Here is a 20,076-nt window from a genome sequence, read left to right as displayed (position 1 = left end):
GGTTTAATTTAGTCTTTCTCGTTTATTTTGGCTTTATTTTAATTTTCTTTATTTTAGATTTTATCCTTTTGTTTTCATGCTTTCTTGGTTTGTTATTTTTCATATTTATTTTAGCTAAATATAAATTTCATAATTATTTTTAGTCTTTAAAAATAAGTTAAAGACAAATTTTCTCTGGAACAGCTTTAGTTGTAGGTCTTAAGTTTTCATGTAATGAACTTCCCCATTGTTTCTTCCCAGGAAAGTAGTAATTTGGATGTTGGTTACTTTTCTTTGATCTAAAGCTTTTAAGTTAGAGAATGTCTCATTTTATGAGTTAGTGACTTTTTATTGAGTTTTTTTAAATTTTGGTTTTATAGGTCATAATCAGACAAAGTAGCTTGTAAAACCTCTGATTTGTAGAATTTAGTAACATGTTCTCTAAAAGCACAGCATAACATAATAATTATAAGTAGCACTTTATTTTCAGATGGTTCCAGTTTAGGGGAACCTGTTAAATGGGGAAAATAGTATCTATGTTATATGTTTATCCCCAGTATAAGATAATATATATTTAAAATATTCCATGAAAGACATTCTTCAGAGTAAATGCCTAGTGAAATTAGCTGTCATTAGTTACCTGAACATGAGAGTTCGGTGAACTCTGCTTGGTAGTCCTTTCTTGTTGACAGAGATATATTGTCTCTTAGTAATTATGATTTGTTCTCTTTAATCAAATTATCTTGTCATTGTAACAGTTTTTCTGTTATCTATTTGGATACATACAGATGTGACCTGAGCCTTGGTTGATGTTATCATTGATCATTACATGGTACCTGCCTTTTCCCTGTTGAAAGTTTAAGGCAGCAGCGTCTGGCGGCCGGTGCTACGCGGCCAAGGTGACGGCCTCCGGCTGGACAGGTGCCGCCGTGGTCCTTCTCTGTGTGTCTGATCTGCTGCTGCCAGCTCGGGTCTTGGCCGCCGACGGCCTCCCGAAACGCCCAGCGAGGCTACCCCGCCTCCCTGGAAGAAGAAGGACATTCGCGACTACAGTGATGCGGACACGGCTCGTCTTCTGGAACAGCGGGAGAGAGATGACGGCATAGAAGGACTCCTCCCCGAGCAGGAGACCCTCCGCACCTGTTGCCTTCTCACAGAGAGACCCCGGCAAGCCTGAGAGCATGCTGAAAATGACGAAAAAGAGCAAGATTCTCATGATGTTTGTCACTGTGTCGGGAAGCCCCACCAAGAAGGAGACAGAGAAAGTCACGAGCCTCTGTCAGGACAGTCTTTTCAACGCCACCTACGACGTCCAGAGGCTCCTCGTGGGGTCAGACCGCCCCATCGTCATGCTTCGTGATGGAAGCCGCGCCTGGGAGAGCAAGGGCTTTTTGGTCAGTCAAGACAGGTGCGCTGATGTAACTCTGGAGGGACAGGTGTATCCTGGCAAAGGAGGAGGAAGCAGAGAAAAATAAAACCAAGCAAGAGAAGGACAAAAAGAAGAAGGAGGGAGAGCCAAAGTCCCCAGCTTCAGAGGAAGACAACAGAGCTGTGAGTGAAAGAGAAGAGCTGTGAGGGGGTTGCGCTGCTCTGCGGGGGAGCGTGTGGGCGGAGATGGGGGCGGGCGTGGGGAACCGCACACGAATGGAATTCCAGTTTCTTCTAGGAAAGGTCTGCCACGTGACCAGTTTGTGGTCAGCATAAGAATTACAGTGTAAAAGTCTTCCAGTAAGAAGACAGAGGTTTTGTAATTAACATGGGACCCTGACACATTGACGTCTACTATCAGATCACTTTAGATGGAGAACTGACGGTGTTGCTTTTTTCCATTTAAATGTGCGTGGTGAGGCCGCCAGTCGGACTGTGGCACGGCTCCCCTCAGTGCACCTCAGACCCGGCAGCTTGCTGCGTCCGGGCGTTCCATTTTCCCTTAACTGAAAGGATACCAGGTTCTAATCAAACTTTAAAACTATTGATTTAATTGAATCAAGCTTTTCATGCCGCAGACATCACTACCATTACTGTGGGAGCGCCGGCATCTCAGTACACAATCAGGGTGTGTAAATCACAGATCTATGCAGAAAATGCAGAGAGCGGAAGACTACCTAACTTGGAAATCCTGAATATTCACTTTGAGTTTCTTGGACTGGAATTCCTCTCATCAGTTACAGAGAGCTCTTGGTGTTTGTCAGGTTTTATGGGGTCTGTCTGTTTAAGGGGGTCTGTCAGAAGAGGACTTTATTTAGGAAAGAGTCATGCTGGTGTTGAGAGCTGTGTGTTCCATTTAATGTGATCATTTTAAAGGGTGTAAATCAGGCATCAGCAGAGACCCTTGCGGGGGGGGGTAGCAGAGGACTGGTAACCTCATTCATTTCTAAACTTTTTTTTTTTTTTTGATAACGTGCCTAAATTTGTGGTGTTTTTCGTATGGTACTATCATGATGTACTGCGTGTCTAATTTTGCTGTTCTATGTCAGAGCCCGCTCTGAGTAAGAGCTGCAGAATTTATACACAGGTGTCATTTTTAAGAACTAAAATTACTTGTTAAAAAAACTTCCATTGTGATTTTAACAAATTAAAAATAGCACATGGTTAGGAAACATCAACACTGAAGAATAGGACAAAGCAAAATGTCTTCACCTCCCCATTGCCACTGCCTTGCCCCAGTGGAAGCTACTGTTCATTTGTTTTAAAGTACACTTACTGGTTTATAGTGATGTGTATTTGTTTGGGCCTCATAGCACCTATTTCCCCCCTTCCCTTTTTTTAAGAGAAAATACAGTATGAGTACTTTATTTAAAAAAAATAAAGTTTAAGGCTACAAATTTTTCTTAATCTGATATAAATAAGACCATGCTTACTTCCCTTTATTTGCAATTTTTGTAATATTTTGTGCATTGCATTCCTTCTTTTATAACCATTCTTTATTGCTTTGTTTTAGATTTATTTTTTGTAAACAACAAATGGCAACATCTTGTTTTTTTAGACCAAAATGACATTCTGTATTGGATAAGAAATATATCCATTCACATTATATATGATAATTCATGTATTTGGTTTTACATATCTGTCTTAGTTTCCTAAATACTGTGTTTGAATACACATAATACAATATGTAACATAATTTTTTTTTTTTGGTGCCGAAACCCAGGAATGAACCTATCATAGCTTATACTACTAATTATACTTTTTCAGAATCTTTACCTTTTCTGGCATATGCATATTTTTCATTATTTCATCTTTCTTCTCTGTTAATTTGATAGTTTAGTGATTTTCAATTCTCAGAGCTACCAACCACACCTAAATATTACAACTGAACTTACATCTCCTAACATATCGGGATGACTTCACTGCTCGTCTGCTGCTCCTCTTCCCCGGCCCCTCTTGGATGACCTTAGTAAGTTTTAAGTTGTCCGTCTACCCCACTCCACACCCAGACTCCATTGTGCTAACTTGTCAGTGTATTACTGGCTCTTCTCTTACAGAAAGTCTTTTCTCTTTCAGGAAGTCTTCTCGAACATTATGTTATACATTTCAAATCATGTTAATATCATCCATCTAGTTGTAAACATACATCAATAACAAGATCTGTTGTTTCTCACTCTTTCCTGTCCTTTTCGCCTTCCCCTTGCTTGAGACTTGTTTGGCAGCTTGTTAGCACCTCCTTAGTGTTTTCTCTGCAGAGATTACATGGTGATTTATTGCCTGAGGCCCTGCTTATTTGAACACGTCTGATTTGGGGGCCTTCCATATGAAAGACAGTTTTTTTTTAATGTATAATATTCCTGGATTGAAATTCTTCTCTTGTAATCCCACGGTCTTTTTGCTTTTGCCACTGCAGAGGGGAAATCCAAAACTAGGGTACTTCTTTTTACTTTATGAGTCAGCTGTTCTTTCATCAGGAAGCTTGTAAGAGTTTACCCTTGTCATTTAGAATTATATAAACGTATGACTCAGTGTGTCTTTTTCATTAATTCTGGGTTGGTGGTTTTCTTCTTTTATCACTTTGGATATTTCACTCCACTGTCTCCTTGCTTGAATAGATTCTGAGACTTTTATACTTGTTCCTTTGAAGGTAAGGATCACCCCCATCAACTACCCCACTCCTCCCCCGCCTTCTTAGCTTCTTTCAAGATCTTTTGTTTTGGGGTTTCTGCAATTTGATATGATATGACTAGATGTGGTTTTTGTGGGTATTTATCTAGCTTGATAGTCTCTGAGCTTCCTGGATTTGTCATTAGTTTTAGACTGTTTTTGGTTATGTACTTCAGATATTTCTTTGGCTCTGTTCCTTCTTCTTTTGGTATTCGAGTTATGCATATATTATACTTTTTGAGGTTGTCCCAGAATTCTTGAAAGTTCTGTTTTTTTCTTTCTTTTTCTCTTCACATTTCAGTTTGTGAAGCTCTTGTTGACCTGTTTTCAAGTTCACTGGTTCTTTCCTTGGCTCGTGTGTGACTCGTGCATTTTGACTTCTAGCACTTACTTTTGATTTTTTCCTAGAATTTCTATTTCTCTACTTATATTACTCATTTGTATTTGAATGTTGTCTAATGTTTTCATTCAACACATTAGAGTTATTTTAAACTCCTTGTCTGATAATTCCAACATTTGTGTTGTATCTGAGTCTGTTCTGATGATTTCTTCATCGTTTCTGAGTCTGTTTTTCTTGCTTTTTGGTTTGTCTTGCAGTCGTTTGTTATGAGCTGGACATGTATCTGGTAATAGAACTGAGGTAAATAAGTTTTTAGTGTGAGGATTTATGTTATTCTGGCTAGGAGTTAGGCTATATTTAATGTTGGTTGTAGCTGTAGGTGCCAGAGTCCTCACATTCCTTTAGCATCCTTATTTTTGACTCCCCTAGATCACTGGCTTTTAAACTTCAGTGTCTCATACCTGGAGGGCTTGTTAAAACACAATTCAATAAGTCCCACTCCCAGAATATCTGTATTAGTTATCTAATGCTGCACTAGAACATACCCCGAGCTTCTTAAGACAGCAAGAAATACTTGTTATCTCATGCAGGGGCCTCATGAGGCTGTAGCCATCTGAAGCTTAACTGGGGCTGGAAGATTTGCTTCCGTGATGGCTCACTCACATGGCTGGCAAATTAGTACTGATGTTTGGAGGCCTCATTTCCTCCCCGGGTGGACTTCTCCATGGGGCTGCCAGAGTGTCCTCGTGACATGGCAGGTGGTTTTTCCTGGAGAAAGTGATCCATGAAGGGGCAGAGTGGAAGAAACAGTGTTCTTCTGTGACCTGGCCTCATTAGTCATACTCTGCTATTTCTGCAACATCCTGTTGGTCACAGAGGTCAGCCCTGTTTAGTGTGGGACAGGACTGCATGCAGTCATGAATCCTGAGAGGTGAGAATCGTTGGTGACCACCTTGGAAACTGGCTGTGATGTTAGGTGTGGAATGGGGCCTGAGGATTCTGCATTTCTGGCAGGTTCCCAGCCAACGCTGACGTTGACCTATGGACTGCACTTTGACAACACTGTCCCAGGGACGCCCAAGAAAAGCTATTGGAATATGGGAAGGAATTATTAACATATCTATATACAGATATTTGAGTTTCAAAAATAAGAATGAAATTTCATGTATATATAAATACATAAATAGCTATGCTACGTGAGTGCTCCAATTTTAATTAGCGGGTAAGTGATCAAATATTTTGGAACCCTTAGGCTGTAGGATCATGTCCTCAATTACTTTTAATCTTGCTCTTGATTATGTCTTTGAGGCTTTATCTTAATACATCTCAAACCCTTTTCTCCTATCATGTAGTTCCAATAATTATCAAGTATTTTTTAATGCTTCCATGCCTTTTTTATGTAGTTCGCCCAGATTTATAAAGAGCACATGATTTTTGTGTTAAGACTTAGTGCTTTACCCCTCAGTAGAGCTCAACCTGATAATACAAAATAGAACTTAAACTTTTCTCCCCCCTTTGCAACTACCCATTTATGTTTCAGAGACTCTTAACATTGCTTCTATACAATTTTTTTGCAGATATTTATGTTTAAATGTGTTTTTTGATCTGATTATAAACTCCTTGAGAGCAGGATTAAGGATTATTCTTTTATTGATCTTCATAGTCCCAGAAATTGGAAGAGTTCCTGGCACACTGGCAGCACCTCATACACTTTTTGTGTGGATTAAGAAATTAATACACTGGCAGGTCCTTATACCAGGATTCCTCATTTTCCCACAACATATAATAGTGACAGAAGGGATCCTATGTTGCATTTTCCCTTCAACTGTTAACTGTGAACATGGCAGGATGTTAGATCCCCAACACACTGCATGTTATCCAGTTCTGGTCACTCTGGATTGAACACAGATGTGCTGTTTCAGAGGCTAGTGTCATTCGAGTATGTGACTGTGGGCTTCACCCAGGAGAAGTGGCAGTACCTGGACCCTGCTTAGAGGGCCCTGTACAGGGACGTGATGCTGGAGAACTATAGCTACCTCCTCTCGTGGGTAAGGAATTGCATAATTTGTAACTTCAAGTAACATTTGTTTCCTTTTTAGCTGCTGATATAGGTGATTTATCTGTAGAGATTAATGATTTATAGATTTGAAATTCAGGGGTCAGAGATGATGGATCCCTTTCAGGGACTACAGAGAACACTGTTTCCTCTTCCCCAGTGAAATGTTCAAGTGGACCTACCTTCATGCAGGCATAGCTTTGTTCTCCTTTAAGGGTCCTGAACTTCAGGCCACCTGTTCCAAGTCCTATGCAATTTCCCATTTACAGGGTATTGTGTTACCAAACCGGAGGTGATTTTCAAATTGGAGCAAAGAGAAGAGCCATGGATATTAGAGGAAGAGTCCCAAAGCCAGAGCCGCCCAGGGGAGTTAGTGAGCGCAGAGGTTACTGTAACCTGGGGAGGAACTGGATCCCAGAGAGTTAGTTCAGATGTTGGCATCTTTGAGATTTTTCAGGAATTTTTTTGTAGACTTAGTAGAACTTTGTAAGTGATTGAGTGAATAATTGGCTTTTATGCCTCAGATGCGTAATCACACTGGCAGATAACAGCTAAACGACTTCTTGGGTTTTCTTCCAAAAATCCAATTCTTGCCTCTCTGTTTAAATATTTGATTATTATTTCCACATTAATTTCAGCTGTCTTTTTAAAATCTTATGTTATGTATTCATTCAATAAGTATTAATTTGACATCTACTGTATGCCAGGTTTGTCATGTGTGCTGAGGATACACCTGCTAACAATATGATGCCTGCATTTTAGTGGCAAAAGAGAATGAAATGTGCTGTTTATGAAAGTGTGTTCAGGAAAGAGCCTCTTTGAGGTCAATACTATAATTAACATAGATGTGAATGGAGTGAGACAGTAGATTTTGAATATTCCAGCCAGATGGCATGAACCTGAGGCCAGGAGTGTGTGTGCCAGGCTGGATAGAGGTCAGTGAGTAACGGCGAGTGTATTAGACATGGTGTCAGAGAGGTAGTTGGGGCCAGGTTGTGGCCTTGCTGGCTGTTGAAAGCTCCTTAATTCTAGTAAGGGTTGTTTTGTTTTGTTTTGTTTTGTTGTTGTTTTGTTGTTGTTTTTTTAATTTTTAATGGAGGTGGTGGGGATTGAAGACAGGACCTTGTGCATGCTAAGCATGCACTCTAAAACTGAGCTATTTTCCTCCCCCAAAACTCCTTAATTCTAATTAACATGGAATCATTGGAAGGTTTTGAGCAAAGGGGCACATGTTCTTTTTTTTTTTTTTTTAAATGGAGGTACTGGGGATTGAATCCAGGCCTCATGCATGCTAAGTGTGCCCTCTACTACTGAGCTATTCCCACCCCTCAAGGAGCACATATTCTAATCAGATTCAGGTATATCTCTGGTTGCTGTACAGTAGAAACGCTGACAGAATTGTGGGGTGGAGGGAAGAATAAAGTCAGGAGGGCAGTTAGAAGTTCTCCATGTGAGAGATTGTGGTGCTTATACTGGCTTGAAAATAGTAAAAGTAAAGTGGCAAAGTTGGATTCTTGATACATTTTGAAGTTGTAGCCAAGACAGGATTTGCTGTTAGATTGGATTATGGGTACAGGAAAAAGAGAATAAAACTCAAAAATTTTTTCCCAGAGGCACTGGATACCTGGTAATACCTGTAACTCAGTTGGGGGAACTTGAGGGGAAGCAGTTTTGGAAGGAAATAAGTGAGGACATGGGTAATTTAAACAAATATTGTTTGTTTTAAACAATATTTACAGATGATCCCCAACTTACAATGATTCAACTCATGATTTTTCAACTTAATTGGTGTGAAGGCAATACGCATTCACTAGAAACCATACTTTGAATTTTGCTCTTTTCCCTGGGCCAGAGATCTGGTGTAGGATCCTCTCTGGTGCTGCTGGGCAGGGGCAGCTGCAGCCCCCAGTCAGCCACATGCCCACTGGGGTGGGCAGCCATTCTGGGCCCAGACAGCCGTTCTGCTTTTCATTTCAATACAGTATTCAATAAATGACATGAGATATTCAACACTTTATTGTAAAATAGGCTTTGCAGTAGATGATTTTGCCCAACTGGAGGCTAATGTAAGTGTTCTGAGTACATTTGAGGTAGGTGAGGCTAGGCTATGATGTTCAGTAGGTTAGGTGTATTATATGCACTTTCAGCTGGTGATATTTTCAACTTACAAAGGGTTTTGGGGGACATAACCACATTGTAAGTTGAGGAAGATCTGTAGTAGTAATGTTTATTCTGTTGGGTAGAAAAACAAAAGTAAATTATTGAAAAATGATAGCATATAAATTATTTAACCAATTGATTAGACTCATGTTCTAATATCCTTATATTGTTTAGAATAAGTGTTGTTCAGTTAAATGTGAAGTTCAAATTTAATGAGTAAATGTCAAAAGTAATGTGTAATTTCTAAACTTTTGAAGAGAATAAAATGGAAAAGAAAAAAATATCTTGGATCAGATTTAAAAAAGACAATGAAAGAAAGGGGGAAAACAAATAAAACTTAGAACAAGTGGAAACTGTAAGTGCAGTGGAGGAAACCAACCTAGATATTTTAGTAATTACAATACATTCAAAAGGACTAAACCTTCTTGTTAAAAGGCAGATATTGTGAATACGGATTTTTCCAAATATAGGTATACAGTGTTTGAAAAGTACATATGAAATATAAAAAGAAAGAATGGGCTACATTCCTTTACTGGAATATAAAAAGGAATAATGATATACTTCAAACATTAGGGTAAATAAAATATTAAGTGTCAATTATACCTTCAGGGGTCTAGTGTACCTAGCTTTAGTTTTTGAATTTCTTTTTGAAGCAGTTCTAATTATTTGCAAGAGTTGATGCTTTGTGACTTTCATAATTTCTTTTTTCTCTTATATATATATATATATATACATATATATATATATATATATTTATTGCAGTAGAGTCAGTTTACAATGTTGTGTCAATTTGTGGTATACAGCACAATGCTTCAGTCATACATGAACATACATATATTCGTTTTCATATTATTTTTCACCACAGGTTACTGCAAAGTATTGAATATAGTTCCCTGTGCTATAGAGTATGAACTTGTTGTCCATCTATTTTATATATATTAGTTAATATCTGCTAATCTCGAACTCCCAATTTATCCCTTCCCACCTCCTTCCCCCACCTGGTAGCCATAAGTTTGTTTTCTATGTCTGAGTCTGTTTCTGTTTTGTAGACAAATTCATTTGTCTTTTTTTTCTTTAGATTCCACATATAACTGATATCATATGGTATTTTTCTGGTTTGAAAATTTTCTTTTGTATTAGCTTGGTTTCTTTTTGGTTCTTGTGACTCTATTGTATGCTTTTGATTTGTGGTTACCTTGTCATAATTTCTTATAATTAAAAAGTAAAATAAAAATTTCCCTTGGACAAACAAAGAGAATATTGATTTATATTTTTAAATTGAGTGAAACTAATTTTATCTTTCAGTTTCCACATGGGTGATTTGGTCTCATTTATAAATCTAAGAAACATGAGACTGTTGTGATCTTATTTTAATATATTTTGAAATGTTTTGCTACTTTATCACCCTAGCAATTATTCCAACACTACTCATCACTTATGTTCAACAGTGCTAAAATACACTAAAATATAAGAAAATAGAAGGATGATAGAATTTCTTAGAAGGACAATGCAAGTGAAGTAAATCTTCACCATTTATATCATCCTTCAGTTTTCTTAGTGGGTTCCTTGGAATACTGCATCAGTTGTGCACTTCTTTCATACCTTCATGACAAGGACAAGGTATGAAAGAAGTGTGGAGACACCTTGTATGTTCTTTCTTTCTTTCTTTTTCTATCTTTTAGCTTTTATTGACTATGATTGAGTCTCAGAATTTTTATTTTCTGCCTTTAACTGCAAAGAGCAGAAAATTGGCATAAGAAGAATTTCACAATTATTAGACGAATCAGTTGAGTGTAAAGAGATAGGTAGAAGCACTCTGGACTCTAATGACGATGGATAATTGATTGTATAAGTGAAGTTCTGTAAGTTTTAGATGATTATATGCTAGAGAAATAAAGATGTGCATCTGACGCGGTTATAAGAATAGCCTGAATATGTACTTCATTTTGACACTACTATTCATTGTGAATCCCAATAAGAATGCAAATATAGCCTAGGTAATAGAGTTTTCCTTTTATCTGTGATGGAAGTGAGTGCTTTCTGGAATTTAATTTGGTGGTGTTATGTGGAATAGAAGAGAGGGGGATGAGGTTGTAGGCTTGTATGTTAGTGAGGCTCTTGCTTCAGGTGAATTTTCCAGATCTAATTGCTCCTTCATATCTCCTCTCACCATCATTGTCTATTAATTTTCCTTGTGATTCTACTTACTATTTGTTGAGTTGTTGGGCTGATTCTGTTCCTGTGAGGTTCCCCATCCCAGGATTAAGCAGTCATTCAAACATTTTAAAAATTTATTTGTTGTGCTTATTTCAAATTCTCTGCTCTATCTACTTTTGAATGTCACATTTTAAAAAACTGAGATGTTAATTGACATATAACATTTGAGTGTCAGGTATACAACGTAAGGTTCTGTATTGGCATATATTGCAAAATGCTGACCACAATAAACATTTTTGAAGTGCCAGGTTATCATGTTTTGTTGCCAGATTCCCCATTTTCCAGTACTGCAAGTTATTTATTTATTTTTCAAACCTAGAGGAGCAAGGCAGCATGCCCTTGGGATTACTTTCACAGCAAAAGACTGGGCTAGAATAAGACATGAGGATGTCTTCTTTTCATAAGAAATATGTTAACATTTATAAACTATGGTAAATTATTTTTATTTCTAGACTTCTGCGTAGTTGACCTGATGGAGAAGAGCCAGGAAAGGAAGACCAGCATTTGTGGAAAGTTGATTTTGTCAACAAAGCTAAAGAGGGGAATAGTGTAATAGGAAAAACATTTTCTCTGGATACAAACCCTGTTTTATCAAGAAAAGTACCTGGTAAATATGACCATCTGTAATGAGTTTGAATTCTGATTCAGAATTAATTCTTAGTATTAGAAACTCCTTTGTAAGGACGCTTGACAAATTTAATGCACATGGGAGATTATTCCTCTGTACAAAGCACAAGAATTCTCATTCCAGAAAGAAAAATTTTTAAATTTTTTAATTTTTTGGTGGCGACAGGTAATTAGGTTTGCTTGTTTATTTTTAGAGGAGGTACTGGGGATTGGACCCAGGACCTTGTGGATGCTAAGCATGTGCTCTACCAGTTGAGCTGTACCCTTTCTCCCAGAGAGAAATTTTTTGAGTGTGATAGAAATAGAAAAACCATCAGTTAAAATGAGGACTTATTTCAGCATCAAGATACTCAAACTCTGAAGCATTGTTTTGAATATAATGAATATGGGGAAGCCTTCAGTGAGGGGGCAGTTTTCACTACTATGAAGAGAGCAAGCTCATGGGAGAAGCGCTATGAATATAATGAACACGTGAAAGTCTTTTCTGATAGACTAACATTCACTATTCATCAGAGGACTCATACAAGGGAAAATCACTATGAATTTAATGAGCGTGGGAGGTGGGCTGTTGGTGAGAAGTCAACTTTAAGTAAGCACCATAGAATTACAGGGGGGGAAGACATACTATGAGTGTGCTGACAGAACAGTCTCAGCAAGAAGTCACTCTTTCAGCGATTTTGTAAAGGAGAGTCTACTGTATGTATTTACGTGCAATGTAATGTGTGTGTGCAGTCAAACTGTAATAATTCTACCTAATAAAACTGAAAAGGAAAAAAAAAGCCTTCACCTTCTTGTTGGACTCATTGTGTAGCAGAACAGCCTGCTATGAGGTTGGGGGGCCCAGTAAATATGAGAAGTCTTTTGCCCAGAAGTGACATTTCACTGAATAGCAAAAAATTGATAATTTGATAACTTTATCAGTATTTTGAAGATGTTACAAAGTCCAAAAGAATTTAAAAAGTGAAAAAAAAGAGGCCTTTTCTTTTGCAGAATATGTGTAAGTATGCTATATAAGAGAAACTGCATGATTTGTTTATTGGAAACCAACATTATAGTAGGAAGTATATATTTGCTTAATAACATAAAATTTTTATTTCATAATTTTAATATGAAATACATAAGGTGTCCCATGCTTAGTACCTATGTGATTTTTTTGGTTTTAATTGAAATTCTTATTGAGATAATTGTAGGTTGTAAGATGCAGTTGTAAGAAGTGATACAGAGAGACCCTGTATACCCAGTTTCCTCCAGTGGTAACATCTTACAGAACTGTAGTTCAGATATCAGCCGGGATAATGACATTATTGATAGAATCCACTGATAAATACAGTTTCTCAATTTTATTTATACTCTTTTATGTGTATGTATATTTAGCTCTGTGCAATTTTATCTCATGGGCAGGTTCATGTATGCACCACTGACTGTGGTCTCCACCGCCACAGTCAGGATGCGGAACAGTTCCCTCACCATAAGGATTCTGTGTGTGCTCTGTTATAACCACATCCACTGCCCTTCAGTATCTCCCTTACTCTTTCTGCCAACTGATAATGCGTTCTACATTTGTAAAATATTGTCATTAAAATGTTATATGAATGGAATTATATAATAGGTAACCTCTTCTAATTGATTTTTTTCACAGTATAATTTCCTGAAGAGTCATTCATCCACATTTTTGTGTTTATCAACAGTTTATTCTTTTTTATTGCTTTTTTAATGCTATTCCAAGGTGTGGATGTACCAAAGTTAGTCTACCCATTCACCTGGGCTGTTTCCAGTTTTGGGCTAATGAATAAAACTACTATGAAAGTTTGTGTAGAATTGTTGTTTTTGTTTGTTTGTTTGCTTGTTTTATGAATAGAAGTTTTTACTTCTTCGGGATAAATGCCAAAGAGGATAGTTGCTACGTGGTATGGTAGTTGCACGTTCAGTTTTTCATGAATCTGACAAACTGTTTCTTTCTAGAGTGCCTGTGTTATTTTATGTTCCCACTTGCAGTATATGAGTGACCCACTTTTTCTACATCCTCACCAGCAATTGGTTTGTCACTATTTAAAAACTTTTTTTTATTTTGGCCATTCTGATTGGTGTGCAGTGTAGGTCACTGTGGTTTTAACCTGCACCTCTCTGAGGATAATGTTGAACATCTTTCCATGCGCATATTTGCCATCTATATATTGTCTTCAAAGAAATGTCTATTCCTGTCTTTTGCCCATTTTTAAGTTGGATTATATTCTGACTATTGAATTTTGCGTGTTCTTTGTATTTTCTAGATTCTAGTCTTTTGTCAGACATGTGTCTGCAAATGCTGTTTCTTAGTCTGTAGCTTGTCTTTTCATTCTCTTTACATGGCCTTTCACAGAATGAACATTTTTAATTTTTATGGGGTCTGGTTTATTGATAGGAATTGTATTAAATCTGAGTATCAATCTGGGGAGAGTTGATCTATTTTTTAATTATGTTGGGTCTTCTATGAACATGGTGCATCTCTTTATTTATTTAGGTCTTTGATTTCTTTCATCAGTGTTTTATAATTTTTGGCATGCATATCCTGTACATGTTTTATTAAGTGTATACCTAGGTATTTAATTTTCTTGGGAGTTATTGTAATTTATTTATTTATTAAAAAATTTAGGGGGGTAATTGGGTTTATTTGTTTATAATGGAAATACTGGGGACTGAACCCAGGACCTTATGCATGCTATGCAGGCACTCTTCCACTGAGCTATACCCTCCTTACAGCTATTCTAAATGGTATGTGTTTTAAGTTTTGGTTTCTGAATGTTTATTGTTGATTTATAGAAATGTGGTCGATTTTTCTTTGTTTTTCTTGTACTCTGATCTTGCTGAACTCACATTATTAATAGGAATTCTCTCTCACTCTCTCTCTCTTTTGGTAGATTTCTTTGGATTTTGTTTGCAGACTATCCTGTTATTTGCAAATGAGATAATTTTATTCCTTCCTTTCTACTCTGTAGGCTTTTTCCCCCATTTGCTCATTGTAGTGGCTAGAACTTCCAATACTATGCTGACTGAGAGTGGTGAGAGTAGACATCTTTGCTTGTTCCTGATCTTAGGGGAAAAGCATTCATTCTTTCCACATTAAGTATGCTGTTAGCTGTAGATTTTTAAAATAGATTCTCTTTATCAGGTTGGGGTAATTTCATTCTCTTTTGGGCATCCCCAAGACCTCCCCTAGGTTTGGTGACTGGCTTGGAGGACTAATAGGACTCAGCAAATCCAGGTGCTACCAGCCCCAGGCCAGCCTTGCAAGCAGGCCTTCCTAAGGATATTAGTCTCAGGCTGGCTATGTTAACACTTTTCTGTACACTTTCTATTCCTGACTTGCCCAGTGTTTGCCCAGGTGTTGGATTTTGTTAAATGGTTTTCTGCATTTTATATGATCCTATGATTTTTCTTCATTGCCCTATTTATATGATGGATTGATTACATTATGAGCTTTGTAATGTTTAACCAACCTTACAATTTGGAATAAGTCCCTCTTGGTCATGGTGTATACTTTTTATACATCGTTGGATTTGGCTCCCTACTATCATGTTATAGATTTCTGTGTGTAAGTTCATGAGAGGTGCTGGTCTGTAGTTTTCTTTTTCTGCACTATATCAGGCTAATATTAATCTCACAGAATGAATTAAAGTGTTCTTCTTCTGTTTTTTGGCAGAGAATTCCAACTGGTGTTAATTATCCTGTCCTGTTCAGTCTGGGGGAATGAATGAACCTACATGAACTTGCTTCTGTTGCTAGGTTGGGGGTGACAACACCGGGCCTGAATTACTATCTAATTTTGCACGTGGGGATATAAGACGCCGCGCCCTGTTGTTCTGTCAGTCCTATGGCCCAAACCAGTTTGCCTTCTTGCTACCTTTGAGAGTTTTCCTTTGGTTGTTTCTTGGAGTTTATAATTGTACTTAGAAATGAGTGTATGCCATCTTGCCTGGACTGTAAATAGTATTTTTATAGTTTAAAAACACAATGTATACTTAAAATATTTCTGAGATTTAAATTACTGTATAAAAATATTTGTATTTGTACTCTTGGCATATACAAATAGGTATGACTGTTTTTTACTAAACTCTTCAATTTAAAAAAAATCAGTCTGTGTTTTTGTAAATATTCCAATTAATTTAGCATCAGTCTCATAGAATAATAAAGTGTGCAAAGGTTAGGTACAAAATTATTAATAGGAATTTGTCCTATTAATTTATCCTTTTGAAGGAATAAATCCTATGGACTTGTACTTCTGCCAGAAACTAGAAAACTGTAAGTATATGGAAGAAGCAAAAAACTAGCTGGCTGTGAATGTGAAGGTGAAGAGCCATGGAGCTGGGCGAGCAATACATGCTGAGAGAAGAACAATTTCTGAGAAGCTCTAAGCTGAAACATTTCCATAGTTTGGGAAGAGTTGGAAAGTCATTCCAGTTCTCACCAGCCAATGCTGAGAGATCTCTGAATACATGAATATTTAGTAGATACCACAAATAGATCATGCCTCTTTTATGGATTTCTAGAGCTGTGGAGGAAGGGCTGTCTAGATCACCTCTACAAAAGCTTAAACGCTGAAAGAATTAAACTATCTATAAATGATTGTTTAGAGGCCAAGTTAAAAAAAAGCATTAATAATAAACCCCAGCATTCAACAATATAATCACAATGACTGGCATGCAGTATGATATTACTGAGATTACAAGAAAACTGTGAACAAAACCACAAGAATAATCAGCCAATAGAAGCAGACTCATAACTGACAGAAAAGGACTTTAAAATAGTTATCAGTCACTTAAAATATATTCAAGTTTGTAATGAGGGTGATTGAAGATATTAAAAAGATCCAGTGGAATTCCAGAGATGAAAAATACATTGGATGAGATTACACTGCAGAAAAGAGGTTCAATGAGCTTGAAGGCAGCAATAGAAACTCCTAAAATAAAGCACTAAGAAGAAAGAAGTCAAGGGCTAAAACAGAGCTTTAGTGATCTGTGGGACAATAGAATGCAGTCTAACACACAGGTAAATGGAGTCCCAGGACAGGGATAGAGTGAGGGAGAAAAAATATTTTAAGAATGAATGGCCTCTCAACATCATTGGTTACTAGAGAAATGCAAATCAAAACTACAATGAAGCATGGCCTCACACCAGTAAGAATGGCCATCATTAAAAAGTCTGCAAATAGTAAATGCTGGAGAGGGTGTGGAGAAAAAGGTACCCTCCTACACTGTAGGTGGGAATGTTAATTGGTGCAGCCACTGTGGAGGACAGTATGGAGGTTCCTTAAAAACCTAAAAATAGACTTATAATCCATCAATCCCACTCCTGGGCATATATCTGGAGAAAACTATAATTCAAAAAGACACATGCACCCCAGTGTTCACCACAGCACTATTTACAACAGCCAAGACATGGAAACAACCTAAATATCCATTAACAGATGAATGGATAAACATGTGGTATATATTCAATGGAATATTACTCAGCCATAAAAAAGAATAAAGTGTCATTTGCAACAACATGGATGGATCTGTTGTCATTAAGTGAAGTAAGCCAGAAAGAGAAAGAAAAATACCTTCTGATATCACTTATTGGTGGAATCTTAAAAAAAAAAAGGGAGACACAAAGGAACTTATTTATAAAACAGAAACAGACTCACAGACATATGGTTAGCAGGAGGGGAAGGGGGTGGGAAGGGACAAATTGGAGGCTTGAAATTTGCAGATATTAACTACTGTATATAAAATAGATAAACAGCAAGTTTATACTGTATAGCACAGGGAAATACATTCAACATCTGGTAGTAACCTATAATGAAAAAGTATATGAAAAGGAATATATGTATGTATATGTATGACTCAGGCATTATGCTGCACACCAGAAATTGACACAATATTGTAAATTGATTATACTTCAATTTTTAAAAAGTACAAAAAACAAAAAGCAATGGCCAAAAGCTTTCCAATTTTGATGAAAACTATACACCTGTAGATCTAAGTAGGTCAGTGATATCCTAAGCAGGATAAACCAAAAGAAAACCTCCACAAGAGACAGCATGATCAAATTGCTGAAAACCAGTCATAAGGAATAAAAACTTAAAAGCAGTTTGAGAAAACAGACACAGAACAAAGATAACAGACGTTCTTCTTCAGCAAGCAGAAGACAATATTGCTGAAAGAAAAAAGGGCAACCTAGAATTCTCTACTCAGCAAAAACATCCTTGAAAAAATGAAGCTGACATGCTTTTTCACATAAACAAAATTTGAGGAAGATTGGAAACAGACCTGTATTATATGACATGTAAAAGGAAGTTTTTCAGAAATATGATAAATGATACCAGATGGAAACTTGAATCTACACAACTATCAAATGCTGGAAAAGGTAAATAAATTGATAAATGTAATTTTTTAAAAAGTCTTTCAAAAGTAATTTGTTCTCTATTTTTATAATTTCATCATTTCAAGAATGTTACATGATTGGAATCATACAATATGTAACATTTTGGGACTGACTTTTTTTTCATTCAGCGTGATTCTCTGGTGAGTCATCAGGTTGCTGTGTGTCATTAGGTCAGTCTCTCCTGTCATTGCTGAGTAGTATCTGTGGTATGGATGTACTGCAGTTTAACCCCTCAGCTGTTGAACAACATCTGTTTTTCTTCAGTCTTTGGTGACTGTGAATAAGGTTGCTATAAGCATTTGTATATAGATTTTTGTGTGAATATAACTTTTAATTTCTCTGGGATAAATGCCCAGGAGTACAACGCCTTGGTTGTTTTGTAGTTGTATATTTAATTTTTAAAGAAACTGCCAGACTGTTTTCCAGAATAACTATCATTTTACATTACCATCAGCAATGTAGGACTGACCTACTTTCTCTATATCCACACCAGCATAAAGCGTTGTCTCTGCTTTCTTTTTCTGGTTAAATTATTTTTAAACTTACTAGTGATACTGCATTCCTAATAGAAACTATTTCCTTTTTTTTAAATAATAAATTTTTTGAGATATAATTAATATATCATAAAGCTTACCACTTTAAAGTGTTCAGTTCAGTGGTTTTTAGTATATTCGTGGGGTTATGCAATCATTACCACTATCTAATTTTAGAACGTTTTCATTGCTCTAAAAAGAAACTACTAAGTAGCACTCATTTCAGATCCCCTCCTTTGCCGTCACCTCTGGCAACCGCATCCACCTTCTGCCTCTGTAGATTTCCCTATTGTGGACATTTCATACAAATGGAAATACACAACATGTGGCCTTTTGTGTCTGCCTTCTTTCACTAAGCATGTTTTCAAGGTTCATTTTGTAGCATGTGTCAGTACTTCATTACTTTTTATAGCTGAATAATATTTCATCGTAAGGATGTACTACATCTTATTTATCAATTCATTGGTTTGTGGACATTTGGATTGTTTCCACTTTTATGGCTATTACCAGTAATTTTGCTGTGAATAACAGTGTACACGTTTTTGTGTGGACTTAGCATTTTTTATTTTAGCCATTATGATAGCTGTGATAGCACATCATTGTTTAGGTTTTCATTTCCCTAATGGCTAATGATGTTGAATATCTTTCCTTCTGCTTATTAGCTATCTATATCTCTTCTTTAGGGAAATCTCTTTTCATGCCTTCTGACAGTTTTCTAATTGGGTGTTTACTTTTTTATTGTTGACTTTTGAGAGTTCTTTATATAATAGTCTTTTATTAGATATGTGGTTTGTAAATATTTTCTCCCAGTAGCTTCCTTTTTATTCTAGCTTTATTGTGGCATAATTAACATACCGTACCATAAATACCATAAAATCCACTCTTTTAAAGTGAACTTTTGTCTGTATCAGAATAAAATTTTTAATTTTGATGAAGTTCAGTGTATCAGTCTTTTCCATTTGTGAATAGAGTTTTCAGATGGAATAGTCACAGTTCAGGTATATAAAAATGGAGTCGGATGGCCATTGAGGATCTGGTCTCAGAAACATCTCTGTACCACTGAGAACTTGAACTTTCTTTGAACTGTACCACACTCAAGAACAACTGTATTTAAAACAACACCTGCCGGCTGCAAACTTATGGTCTTTATGTCTCTGCTTGTAACTAGGCAACCATATCTGACCCACCAATTTTTACTTGACAAGCATCCTTACCTCTCAGCTCCAATTAATAATTCTTGATAAATAACTCATATAAATAACTGTAACCTTCTGATTTTTGTCTTTGTATGCCACCCCCATTTTGCAGTCTGGAGGAACATATCAAGTGCTTCCTAAATCTGTGTCTCCTGGGCTGCAGTCCTAACAAAGCCCAAATAAACACCTTTTTATTTCAATCAGATCTTGGCTTCTGAAATTTTGGTTAGCAGGTGAATTCTTCTTTCTTTAGCTCTTCTGTCTCTCCATATACATTTTAATCTTTCTATATAAACAAAAATATCATGCTGGGATTTTTAAATAATATTTACATTAAACGTGTATATCAGTTTGGCGGAGAATTGTCTTTACTATAATAAATCTTCCAATCCATGAACATATTATCTCTCTCCATTTGTTTAGATCTTCTTTGATTTCTTTCATTAGCCTTTTGTAATTTTCTGCGTACAA

General features: G+C 36.7%; 1 pseudogene; it reads left to right on the top strand.

The window, feature by feature from the left end:
- The first annotated feature begins 931 nt into the window (after window positions 1–931).
- Window positions 932–11,477, top strand: LOC102543703 (LRP chaperone MESD pseudogene; annotated as a pseudogene).
- Window positions 11,478–20,076: the final 8,599 nt, after the last annotated feature.

Source organism: Vicugna pacos, chromosome 11 (genome assembly GCF_048564905.1).
Source record: "Vicugna pacos chromosome 11, VicPac4, whole genome shotgun sequence".
NCBI lineage: Eukaryota > Metazoa > Chordata > Mammalia > Artiodactyla > Camelidae > Vicugna > Vicugna pacos.
The sequence above is the reverse complement of the archived record's forward strand: the minus strand, read 5'-3'. Positions and strand labels throughout refer to the sequence as shown.